General features: G+C 37.8%; 1 protein-coding gene across 1 annotated transcript in view; it reads left to right on the top strand.

The window, feature by feature from the left end:
• RSF1 (remodeling and spacing factor 1) overlaps positions 1 to 13,073 on the top strand; it is a 158,063-nt gene that overhangs the window by 102,048 nt on the left and 42,942 nt on the right. The window lies entirely within an intron of this gene.

Below are 13,073 nucleotides of genomic sequence, written 5' to 3'. Positions count from 1 at the left end.
GATATCTCTTTGTGGTTTTGGTTTACATTTTCCTGATGAGTAGTAAGATTGAACATTGTTTGATATTTGTGGGCAATTTCTAGAAACTTATGGATGGGGATCCAAAAGTTTCTGTACTGAATGTATAATAATGCACTAACCAAGCATGGTGTTGCACGCCTTTGGTCCCAGCTACTGGGGAGGCTGATGCAGGCTTGAGCCCAGCACATTGAGGCTGCAGTGAGCCGTGCTCACACCGGCATACTCCAGCCTGTGCGACAGAGTGAAACCCTGTCTCAAAAAAGGGAAAAAAAAGTACTATTTTTATTATCATATAAAACATTGTTTTGGCAGGGTGTCCGTTCACGCCTGTAATCCCAGCACTTTGGGAGGCCGAGGTGAGAGGATCACTTGAAGTCAGGAGTTCAAGACCAGCTTGGCCAACATTGTGAAACCCCATCTCTACTAAAATTACAAAAATTAGCTGGGTGTGGTGGCATGCGCCTGTAATCCCAGCTACTCAGGAAGCCAAGGCAGGAGAATCGCTTGAACCCAGGAGGCGGAGGTTGCAGTGAGCCGAGATTGCGCCACTGCACTCCAGCCTGGGTGACAGAGTGCGACTCCCTCTCAAAAAAATTAATAAAATAAAACATTGTTTTACTTTAAACAAGTATAGGGAGACTAATAAATACAGATGCTATTGTTACAACATTATGATATCTAAAAGAGTTTCCTTTTATAGGAATAAAAGAAAAGATACTCTTTATTATCACCATCTGTCTTTTACATCATGTTTGAGTTAAGTAGAAAAAATGACAAGAAATACACTGATGTTTGCATTTCTTTCTCTTGTTTTTTTGCCATGAACAATAGGACACAGACCATAGTGCTGCTGCTTTTTTTTAAAAGAACTTAATTAATGTTTTTAACTCCTCTATCATTCCCAATAATTGAAGAACTTTTTAAAAGAGATAAGGTCTTGCTCAATTGCCCAGGATAGAATACAGTGTCATGATTATAAATCACTGTAACCTTGAACTCCTGGGCTCAAGCAATCCTCCTACCTGAGCTTTCCGAGTAACTGGGACTGCAGGCGTGTGCCACCATGTCCAGCTAATTTAAAAAAAAAAAAAATTGTTTTTGTAGAGATGAGATCTTGCTATGTTGCCCAGTCTTAGGCTCTTGGCGTCAAGATCCTCCCACCTCAACCTTCTAAAGCAGTGTGATTACAGGAGTAAGTCTTGTTTTTTTTTTTTGGTTTTTTTTTTTTTTTGGTTTTTTTTTTTTAAGACAAGGTTTATGCTCTGTCTCCAGGCTAGAGTTGAGTGGCTCAAACATGGCTCACTGCAGCTTTCGCCTCTTGGGCTCAATCAGTCCTCCTACCCCAGCTTCTTGAGTAGCTGGGACTACAGGCATGCGCCACTATGCCCAGCTAATTTTTGTATTTTCTCTAGAGTCAAGGTTTCACCACGTTGCCCAGGCTGGTCTCAAACTCTTGTGCTCAAGCGATCTGCCTGTCTCAGCCTCCCAAAGTGTTGGGATTACAGGTGTGAGTCACCACGCCTGTCCTATAGTGCTTCTTATATGAAAGATTTTTCCTTATTGGAGAAGGAGGAGGGGAGGAAGGGAGGAAGGAAGGAAATCTTTCATGATTGGAGGAACTGTTGAAGTTGGTTTTCTCTGATTGAGTTTGTTATGGTTTGAATTAGAAGGGGAAATTTTATCATTCATGAATTTTGGAAAGTAATAGTGGTGTGGATTTTAAGTCTCTACAAATTCCCCCATAAAAGGAACATATTGGTGGTAATAACAAATCATATAGACAAAATCTACAACAAAGGTCTTAAAGATTCTCAGGTACTATGGGCCTCATGAATTCTCAATCCTCACCACCCAAAGCCTTTCCAGGATTAAGCTCCACGCTGATGTGAAACTGCTGGGCATAGGCTCCAAATTAAGTAGGACAGGGACAACAGGACAAACAAAAAGAAGGTTCAAATAAAATTATGGGAGAGGAATAGAGTTAGGTGATCTCATAAAGTACATTGCTTTAATTTTGAGTATTTCACAAAAATAACGGGAGCTCTAAAGTTATGAAATTGGAAAAACTATCATAAAAATGACTTTTTTCTAAAAGTTTAGGGAATCTTCTTGTACGTAAAACCAGACAACTAAAAGGGAGCAAGTTCAAATCTCCTGGGATTATAAGAACAAAAGAGAACAAGAGAACAAGAAGCAGAATAACATCCCTACAGACAATGAAAGCTTCTCAGAAAGACATGCCCATCAAATATGAAAACTATAATAAGTGGTAGGACTCAGAAGAGTTAAATTTTAAAAAGACTAAGATAAACATCTGAGTCAACAAACATAAGAATTAATGCCTTTACAAAATAGAAAAATAGAAACCAGGGTATTTGTAAAAAACAAAAAGGAACATAGGATATAAGGATTTGAGAGAAAATGCTATACTGAAAATAGCCAAAGAAGATCCAAGAGATATGTGTCCACAAAATAGAAAAAGCGGGGGAACAGATAAATAACTAAAGACTATGTTGGAAAACACTTTCCTGAAGTAGATGGAAACTCAATGCAGACCAATCAACATCAAGACATTTTCCAGTAAAATTAAAGGGCTTTGAAGAAAGAAATACTTTGGGTATCCAGACAAAAAGACCAAATGACTTTCAAGGGAAGGAAAATCAGACTGCCTTATGACATCAGTGCTTTATGCCAGAAGAAAATGCCATAATGTATTTGAGAGACTCTCAGCAGGGAGAAAATGTCAGCCAGGGACTTTATGTCCAGCCAATGTGACTTTCAGATAGACTGCAGATAAGCTGTTACCAAAATCTATAATCTCTTTTCTCGTGAGTGTTTTGTATAGGAATCTTGTCGTGAATAAGCTTTAGGTAGCCAAAATGACTAACAAAACATCAGTAGTAGGTGATAAAAAAATAAATAAAAGTTTAATCACATGTATGAGTTAGTATACCTGCATATATGTGTTTATGAGAGGAATCTAAGAGCAGTGACACCCCAATAACAATGAACATAGCCTCCAGATTTTGATTTCAAAATGTCATTCTCCTGTAAGAGGAACCAGAGCTCCTTAGAGAAGAGATTGATCCCAAGAACAAGCAGGGAAAACACAAGATGAGCCTGGAATGTCTGGTAATACTGGAAAATAAGGATGTGCTCAAAAAGGGATTTGGGCATATCATTAGGACATAGGTGCCAAGTGAAAGGAGTTTGCCAATATTGAAAGCAGTAAGAGTTTTAGTAACAAAATACATAAAGATAGATGGATTTTAATCCATAGAATAGTATCTATGAGTTCAGACTTATGTAAGTACAATTTGAATAATAAATAAAAGTGAAGGGTCATCTTTTCTCTGCAAGTAAACATCTGTTAAAACATGTAGATGTAATGAGGGAAGTAGAAAATCACCATTAAGAAAATGCCACAGTAATAGTTGTTGCAAGCAAGATCCCTGATATATACTAAAATTAGTGGGTGAAAGTTTGTTTAGAAGCAGGACATTAGCATAATTTCAAAGTATCTCCCCCAAGATATTTAACTGTTACAAAGGTGAAAATGGTAATTTTACAGTGAAATAACCCCAGTTGACATCACCTTAACCAAATAGTTAACCTCACCAGTAAGATGTTGTATTAGTCTGTTCTCCTGCTGCTAATTAAGATACACCTGAGACTGGGTAATTTATAAAGGAAAGAAGTTTAATGGACTCACAGTTCTGCATGGCTGGGGAGACCTCAAAATTAGGGTGGAAGGCAAAGGAGAAGCAAAGGCATGTCTTGGCAGGAGGCAAGAGAGCTTGTGCAGGGGAACTCCCGTTTGTAAAACCATCACATCTCTTGAGACTTATTCATTACACAAGAACAGTATAGGGGAACTACCCCCATGATTCAGTTATCTCCACCTGGCCCTGCGCTAGGCACATGGGGATTATTACAATTCAAGTGAGATTTGGTTGGGGACACAGCCAAACCATATCAGGTATATTGACATCATGTATGAAGCATACAAAGCATAATGTAACTGTTGTGGAATTATTGTCAAAAAATTCCACATTAGATTGTATAACCTCAATCTAATCTAGAGAAAATACCAAACAAGCCCAAATTAAGAGGTATTCTACAGAATAACTGTGTTGGGGTCAGAAGAGACAAAAAAATGAGGAATGGAGGAGACTAAGGGTTGGAGGAGACCAAGGAAAAAGAATACACTGAGACATGGATCCTGGAATAAAAAGGGACATTGAAGGAAAACTGGTGAAATTTGAATAAAATATGTTTAATAGTATTTTACCAATGTTAATTTTCTGTTTTGGTAATTGTACTCTAGTTATGTAAGTTCTTAACATTAGGAAAAGTAGGGTGAGAGTGCACTTGAAGTTTTTTTTCTTTTTCTTTTTTTGTTTTGTTTTGTTTGAGGACTTGTGCTCTTCTTGCCTGGGCTGGAGTGCAATGGCTTGATCTGGGATCACTGCAACCTCCATCTGCTGGGTACAAGCAATTCTCCTGCCTCAGCCTCCTGGGTAGCTGGGATTACAGGCACCTGCAGCCACGCCCGGCTAATTTTTTTGTATTTTTAGTATAGACAGGGTTTCACCTTGTTGGTCAGGCTGGTCTCAAACTCCTGACCTTGTGATCTGCTCGCCCCGGCCTCCCAAAGTGCTGGGATTACAGATGTGAGCCACTGCACCCAGCCACCTACTGTATCATCTGTGTCCTTGAAAACCACGATTTTCAGTGTGGGGGAAAAGCAAATAATATGTAAGCTAGAAAAGGGTAAGAAAACACAAACTATCAGAATGAACTCATGAGTTTTGTTTTACCTTTTTTTTTTTTAGTTAAAAGTGTGTGTGTGTGTGTGTGTGTGTGTGTGTGTGTGTCCTAACCCTGTTTACTAAAAAGGCTTAGAAACATTGGTCAACCCAGTACCTGTGAGCATCCTCAATGCCCAGATTGTGGTCTTGAAATACAACTTCCCAGTAAACTAAACCAATTTAAAAATCGGAAGAATGGTTGATTTCAGTTCTGCAGCATGATAAGCTCAGAATCATCTTGTCACTCCAGGTAGTAAGGAGGTTATCAAAGTCATGTTAAAATTACTCAAGATAAAGAGTCAAACACTTATCCTTCCTTTTGTATATGAACTTTACCACTGTGTAACAAGATAGTAAATGAGTAAAGCACTTTTGTTTTTATAAAAGTATTCCAGCTAGTCACAGATGAATGAATGATTGGATGGGAATGTCATCATTTTGAAATCGCTAATAAGTTAAAAGATTTTATATTGAGCATCAACATCTGCCAATAAAAAGAGAAATAACCAGATATCATATGCCTGTTAATAAAGAACTCCCCTGGCCGGGCGCGGTGGCTCAAGCCTGTAATCCCAGCACTTTGGGAGGCCGAGACGGGCGGATCACGAGGTCAGGAGATCGAGACCATCCTGGCTAACACGGTGAAACCCCTCTCTACTAAAAAATACAAAAAAGTAGCCAGGTGAGGTGGCGGGCGCCTGTAGTCCCAGCTACTCGGGAGGCTGAGGCAGGAGAATGGCATAAACCCGGGAGGCGGAGCTTGCAGTGAGCTGAGATCCGGCCACTGCACCCCAGCCTGGGCGACAGAGCAAGACTCCGTCTCAAAAAAAAAAAAAAAAAAAAACTCCCCAACACCAGATAAGTAGTTTTGTCACAGAAATTGAACCTGAATCTGTTGAAGTGATGATTCACAGGATAAACAAAGAATAGAGGAACATGGGAATGTAGTCTGCAGTATCTAGAAACTGTAGGACAGTGGATTTAGTGTCTTGAACAAATAAATTGCAAGAAAAATAAGGGATAGAGGGGATAACATTAATGTATCCTTAAAGAGAAAATAAACTTGTAAAACTAAACTATCAACAAAATAAGGAATAAGTTTAAGAGATATGTACTATGTGATGACTAGTTAATAACACTGTATGCCTAAAATTGACAATTAGATTTTAAGTGTTTTCACTACAAAAAAAAATTATATTGTGAGGTAATACGTATGTTAACTAGCTTGATCTAGCCATTCTACACTGTATTTATATTTCAAAACATCATTTTGTCTGCCATATATACAAGTTTTACTTGTCAACAAATTTTAATTTAAAAAAGTCAGAATAATAGTTATTTTTGGTAAAGAAGAGAATTATTATTGGAAAAGGCATGTATAGCTCTCTTGGGGTAGCTGCTAAATTTCTTTTTCATTTTTGCCTTCTACTGTATTAAGCTATGCATTTATTTTGTGTGATTTTCTTTGCTATACTTAATCATTAAAAAATTCTTGATACCTTTGTCAAGTAAGTACCATGAAATTTTAAAGTAAGTTATAAAAGAATTGTCACTGGTCAGGTGCAGTGGCTCATGCCTGTAATCCCAGCACTTTGGGATTAGCTTGGCATGATGACACTGGCTTATAGTTTCAGTTACTCAGGAGGCCTAGGCAAGAGGGTCGCTTGAGCTCAGAAGTTTGAGGTTATAGTGAGGTATGATCATACCAGTGCACTCCAGCCTGGATGACACAGCAAGACATTGTCTCTAAAAATAAAAAAAAAATTTAAAAAAGAATTGGCACAAATTCAGATCCCTTTATCATACAGCAAAATGGTGCAAGCAGCTTGCATAAAATTTTCCATTATGTGCATCTTGATAGTATCAAATGATAATTTCAGTATTTGAACCCATTTTGGAAACTGTTAAGTCTGTTGACATTTTCAAAATGGTGAAAGTTTCTTTGGCAAACAAAACTTCAATTGCAGAAATATACTCTTAGACACAGGTAATATTTCACCTGTCATATTTCACTCATTTCAGCCAACAAATATTTATTGAGTATATGCAATTTGTCATGCACTATCTTCAGTATTGCGAATGTAGCCGTGAAAAAAAATCAGTCAAATTTTTCCCATCATGGAGGTTACATGTCATGATTATCAAACAATAAACAAGATTAGTAAATAAAATATACAGTATAGATGGTGATAAGGAGGTATGGAGGGAAAATAATTTGGGGAAGAAAGTGGGACATAATTTTAGACTGAGTTGCTAGAAAATGACTCATCGAAGAGCTGGTACTTAAGTAGAGTCCTAAAGGATCTGAGAGAGCAAGCCATGCAAATACCAGAGAAAAAGGACTTTTATGCTGACAAAAACAGGCAGGACCCTGAGGTGGAGCAAGCATACTTACTTACTATGTTAGAGCAAAGATTGACTGACCAGGGTTTATCTTCCAAATCTGGCCTGCCACCTGTTTTATTAATTAAATTTTATTTATTCATTTAATATTTGATTGTCAGTGACTCCTTTTTCACTACAATGGTAGACTTGAGTAGTTGTGACAGACTCCATGGCTTGGGAAGCTAATAATATTTACTCTGACCCTTTATGGAAAGTTTGCTGATCTGTTTCATAGAAAAAGCAAGATTATCAATATAGCTGAAGCAGAATGAGTGGGGACTATTTGTAATAGGGGAAAAAAGAGGTTGGGCAGGTAAGGCTCTGGAAGAGCGGGGAGAGGGACATGCCTGTTGCACTGGGCCTTGCGGTTTATTGAGAATTTTGGTTTTCAATATGAATGGCCATGAAGAGCTTTTATAATTAGTTATCTTGCAATAATCCTTTAACTATTCTTGTTTCTGTCATCATTCACTTTAATCTGTTGTCAGTACTACAGCTAGTGAGAGCTCATTAAAACAAGTGAGATGATGAAACTTTGATTAAAACTCTTTCTGAGTAGGCTAGAGGATATGAAATGCAAAACATTGATGGAAGGATTGGCCTTAACTTAAAATAGACATCACTGGCTTTTTTTGATTTGGGGGATTTTTTGAGGACAGAGTTTCACTTTGTTGTCCAGACTGGAGTGCACTGGCGTGGTCATGGCTCACTGCAGGCTCAGCCTCCCTGGGCTCAGGTGATCCTCCCACCTCAGCTTCTAGTATAACTGGAACTACATGGAACTACAGGTGTGCACCACCATGCCTGGCTAATTTTTCACCATGCCTGGCTAATTATTTTTGGTCGAGACAGGTTTTGTTATGTTGCCCAGGCTGGTCTCAAACTCCTGGGCTCAAACAATCTGCCCACCTTGGCCTACCAAAGTGCTGGGATTACAGGCGTGAGCCAACATGCCTGGCCCAAGGTACCGTTTCTGAAGTGCAGATCTGATCTTGTCACTCCACTCCCTGCATTAAACACACTGGGTTTCTTATTTATCTAATTAAAAAGATACTACATGTTCACTATAGAAAACTTGGGAAAGCGTAAAGCAAAAAATAAAAATTAGTTGTTATCCTATTATCAAGATGCAACAATACTGTTGACATTGTGTTCTGTTTCTTTCTAGTCATTATTCTAGGCATGGTTACAGATTTATTGGTTTATTTATGTGAATTAGGATTACATGAAAAATGCAGTTTTATTTTCTACTTTTTGCATTTAACATGCTACCATGATAGTTTCCCTGTCTTTGAAAATTTCTTTAATGAGGTTTCCAAGTGTAAAGCAAGCATTCAGTAAATATGTATTGAATAGTTATTGAATGGTTTTGCCTAATTTATGCTAATACTACCAATGTATGAGCATAATTCCTTTTGCCATATCTAGAAGCTTTGAACATTATGACTAAATAAAAACTTTGCTGTTTGGTTAAATTAAAAATCTCGCTGCTTTTTGAATTCTAATTTCTTTGATTACTAGTGGAGTTTGAACATTTCAGCCACTGTATTGTTGGTTGACATCCATGGCTAATTTTGTTTTGGGATCTTTAGTTTTAGCTTATACTTTAAATGGTCTTCTAAGTAAATGCATTTATTAATCCTTCAATGCAGTATACCTTAGCATCTGTTAAATGTATCATGTCCTTGCCCAAATCTCACTTTGTAAGTTGGTGAAATATGCTTCATAGAATTTTTAATTAAATATTGCTTTACAGTTTACATGAGACTTCTGTTAGTAAAAGCTACCTCATGAAAAGTATTGATGTTATTTGCCAGCATTTAGACTAGAATTTGTTGCCATTTCAGTTTATTCAATTTAGTCAGCACATGTTTGAGTGTCTTACTGCAGGTGAATAATCCATGATTCTGCCCCAGAGTAGTTCATAAGACTGGTAGGACACATAGATTTGTAAAGAATTATAATTCTGGGCAGTAAGTGCTACTATAGAAGTCTGTATAAAGCAATGTGCAAACACAAGAAAAGGAGCCGTTAATTCTTCATAGGGAAAGGATCAGATAAAGTTATAAAATGGAGTGATATTTTAACTGGGCTTGAAGGAGGTAAGATCTTGCCTATAATATAATAATATTGGCAAACACTGAGTGCTTGCCTGGTGTTACTCTTCTGAAGGCCTTATATGTAGTATTGTATGCAATCATTGGCAACCCAGGAGATTGTGCCTGTTATTTTAGTTGTTTTACAGATTAGGAAAGTGGGTGGGAGGAGGGTCAGGATCAAAACACTACCTATCAGATACTGTGTTTATTATTGCCTGGATGACAAAATAATCTGTATGTCAAACCCTGGTGACATGCAATTTACCTGTGTAACAAACCTGTGCACGTACCCTTGAACCTAAAGTAAAAGTTTTTAAAAAATTAGGAAAATGAGGAATCTTAAAAGGTACAAAATAGCAATTGCTTACTAGGCAGAGTTAACCGAGTAAAACAAAAAAGTGATGGCAGCTTTGGGAAACTGAATTTTCCTATGTGGCTGAAGTTTGTGGTAAAAAGACAGGCCAAATAATTAATAATAGCTCCCAAGTACTATGTAAAAGTACTTTGCATGCTCCATTTTCAAAAATTCCCCTCAGATAAAAAGAAAAAGAAATCCTCACAGTTACTCCTTGAGGTATAGATATTTATGTTTCAGTTTTTAGAAGAGTTTAGAGTCTAAAGAGACTTAGAAAGTTTCAAGTAATTTTCTAAAGGTCCCACAGCTGGCCAAGGTGGAGGTGACACAAGAGCGGTAAGGTTTTTCTGACTCTTTGAGAGTCTTATTTTTCTTTCTTTCTTTCTTTCTTTCTTTTTTTTTTTTTTTTTTTTTTTTGAGACAGAGTCTTGCTCTGTCGCCAGGCTGGAGTGCAGTGGGGCAATCTCAGCTCACTGCAACCTCCGCCTCCCAGGTTTAAGCCATTCTCCTGCCTCAGCCTCCCAAGTAGCTGGGACTACAGGCCCACGCCACCCCACCCTGCTAATTTTTGTATTGTTAATGGAGACGGGGTTTCATCATGTTGGCCAGGATAATCTCAATCTCTTGACCTTTGTGTGACCCACCTTGGCCTCCCAAAGTGCTGGGATTGCAGATGTGAGCCACCGCACCTGGCCAAGATTCTTAATTTGTAATGAAATAGTTCAAATAAAACATAGTATAAAACACTTGTATATCCAACATTTTATTTGTGTGGTGGGTTTTTTTGTTTTTTTGTTTTTTGTTTTTTGAGACAGGGTCTTGCTTTGTCGCCCCAGCAGGAGTGCAGTAGTGCAATCATAGCTCACTACAGCCTTGACTTCCTGGACTCAAGCAATCCTCCCACGTAGCTGGGATCACAGCTCCTTCTCCAGGTATTGTGTATAGAATCTGGACCCAAAGAAGGGAAAAGGGCAAAAGGCACCAGTCAGCTGACTCCTTTCTCACCCACGACTTCCTCATGCATGTCATTGGTCATAACTGGATCACATGACTCACAGCTTTAAGGTATTTGAGGAGGCAAGTGCCTTCCTGAACAAAATTCGTTCTGTTTGTAAGAAAGAAGAGGAGAATAGATAATGGGCAGGCAACTCGTAGTGTCTTCTACTGTTAACTTATATAGAATATTCAATGTATCATTACAGAGTGATTCTGCTAGGGGTGGTGGAGAAAGCACATAATAAGTGATCAATAAATATTTGTTGAGTAAATGAATGAATCACCTTTAAAAACCCACAGTAGATACAACTTCTCTTGAGTCACCTCATTTGTGAAGAAATGTGATGCTGTGTTTCAATTTTTGGAGTGAATTTTTCCTTTGGTCACTTCAAATTTTATGCCTCTTAAACTCGTTTATGTGCTCTTTTACAACTTTCTTTTGACAAACTCTGGGAAAATGCTTGTGTAACTGACCTTTTCACTAATTTTTATAGTGCTTAAAGGTTCATATTCTGTCCTAGTTCTTCCTTTCTCTGTACTATTTTGGAAACATATTTATTTAATTTAGAGGAGCTAGAGTATTAATTATTGTCATTTTTTTTTTCTTAAAAGAACCAAGCCGGCCAGGGCGGTGGCTCACGCCTGTAATCCCAGCACTTTGGGAGGCCAAGGTGGGCGGATCACCTGCGGTTGGGAGTTTGAGACCAGCCTGACCAACATGGGGAAACCCCGTCTGTACTAAATATATAAAATTAGCCGGGCATAGTGGCTCGTCCCTGTAATCCCAGCTACTTGGGAAGCTGAGGCAAGAGAATCGCTTGAACCCAGGAGTCAGAGGTTGTGATGAGCTGAATCACACCACTGCACTCCAGCCTGGGCAACAAGAGCAAAACTTCTTCTCAAAAAAAAAAGAACCAAGCCAAATACACAAAAACCCAAGAATTTAACATTTTTGGAATAAAAGAAAAATAACACCAGTGGAGAACAATAGTTGAGGTTATTTAGTCCAGCTGCTTTATTTATAGAAGAAGAAAGATCAGTGAGTTTGTGACACACCCAAAGATGCATCACTAGCTAAATTAGTTAACCTGAGAATCTTGAACCTAATGTCATTTCTTGTTTTATTTTGTTGTGTTGTTACTCAAACCGAGATCAGTTACCTGCGAATGAAAACATAAGAGAAATCTACTGAAGAAACTGAGAAACTTACTTTACATTGGATCAGGGTCATGATGAGATCTTTAGATACTTTCTGAACCATAGAATAGAGATAAAAAATATTAACTTGTGCTTAGCGCACACTTAGTATTGGGTTGAAGTTTTTTTTTGTTTTGTTTGTTTCTTTTTTTGAGACAGGATCTCACTCTGTCACCAATGCTGGAATGCACCCAGGCTGGAATGCAGTGGCATGATCAGGGGTCAGGGTTAACCTTGAACTCCTGGGCTCCAATGATCCTTCCACCTCAGCCTACCTAATAGCTGGAACTACAAGCACACACCACCATGCCCCGGCTTTTTGTATTTTTTGTAGAGACAAGAGTTTCACCATGCTGCCCAGGCTGGTCTCGAACTCCTGAGCTCAAGCGATCCGCCCAGTTTGGCCTCCCAAAGTGCTGGGATTAAAGGTGCGAACCATTGCACTTGGCGGTTGAAGTTATTTTTAAAGATAGTAATCAGTATTTTAACTGTTAAGGTGTTCATTTAGTTAAATTTCCTGATGTACTAGCTAATCTCATTAAATGAGAATTTATCAAACCTGTTTTATCAGTGGGAAAGCGAAAACATACAAATTAGGTAATTACTGTCATCCCTGTTTTTGTCTTACCTTATTTATGCTGTAGAACTACTTTATATTTTGAATTAAAAAAAATTTTTTTTTTTTTGCTGTCATCTCTTGAAATATTTTAGCAGCATTCCCTACAGCACTGACTTTGTAAAGAAGGAAGAAATACTGATTACAGTTGCTTAACTCTCAGACCCTGAATGGTTCTAAATGGTTCTTGGCTTTTTTATTTGCAGCATCATTGGACATAAAAGAAACGGTGATTTGTAATGAAAATATTCACTTTTAATGAAATGTTAAATTTTCATTTCAAAAAACATATCCTGCTTTATCTTCTCACTTCTTTCCATCCCATTATTCCCATGAAATATATCCTAACTGGTTTATCAACTTGATGCGAATCATTTCAAAATTTTAGGAAAAAAACTTATATCTTAGTAAAACTTTGTTTAGAATTAGGTTTTTCAGTAGCAAGGATAAGGTGAAGGGATTAAAAATGTAGGTAAAATTAGTAGTTAATATATTCTGTAATGCAATCTCTATAATCCTATTCAGAGATTATGCTATTTACTGAATATAGCTTTGGTTATGTTTAAATCTGTACCATTATTAGGTACTCCATA

This window comes from Theropithecus gelada, chromosome 14 (genome assembly GCF_003255815.1).
Source record: "Theropithecus gelada isolate Dixy chromosome 14, Tgel_1.0, whole genome shotgun sequence".
NCBI lineage: Eukaryota > Metazoa > Chordata > Mammalia > Primates > Cercopithecidae > Theropithecus > Theropithecus gelada.
Note: the sequence above shows the minus strand (reverse complement) of the source record. Positions and strands in the feature narration are given on the sequence as shown.